The sequence below is a fragment of the Octodon degus genome, unplaced genomic scaffold, assembly GCF_000260255.1.
Source record: "Octodon degus isolate 3935 unplaced genomic scaffold, OctDeg1.0 scaffold00140, whole genome shotgun sequence".
NCBI classification, from domain to species: Eukaryota; Metazoa; Chordata; class Mammalia; order Rodentia; family Octodontidae; genus Octodon; species Octodon degus.
The window spans coordinates 3,262,391-3,262,926 of NW_004524716.1; the positions used below are offsets into that span (position 1 = coordinate 3,262,391).

The 536-nt window shown below is 41.6% G+C and overlaps 1 pseudogene; it reads right to left on the reverse strand.

Annotated features, from left to right (window-relative positions):
* Positions 1-208: 208 nt before the first annotated feature.
* Positions 209-385, reverse strand: LOC111812751 (annotated as a pseudogene).
* Between the last annotated feature and the right edge of the window lie 151 nt (positions 386-536).

Genomic DNA, 536 nt, shown 5'->3' on the forward strand with positions numbered 1-536 from the left:
AGGATCAAACCCTAGCCACTGCACTCTGCCTAAGCAGACGCTTTTAGTCCACTGAGCTATCTGGCTGGCCCTTATATTGGAAAATTTTAAACAGCTATTATGATATATTTACTACTCTGTTACCTGGTAAAATGAAATATAATTAAAAACAGCTCAATTTTATATAGTTGTCGCTAAATTTAACATAACTTCAAATTAAAGTTTTCTAAAAGGCATTCTTTTTCTTTTTTCCACCAACACACTCCCCACTACCACAAATTATGCAGTCAAGTTTCCCACATTTGGGGAAAATCACAGGGGTCAGCACATGCAGGGCGTGATGGAAAAGCCTCGCCCTGGGAAAACCACCTTCATGATCACGGTATCTGCCCTGCCAGGTAAGTATTAAAGAGGCATTCTTGGGGCTGGAGAGATAGCTCAGTTGAATAAGTGCTTGCCTGGCAAGTGCAAGGGCCTGAATTCAATCCCTGGTTCCACAAAAGAAAAAAACGAATTCTTGCCAGATTTGTATGCCTACAGTCCCAGCACTCAGGAAG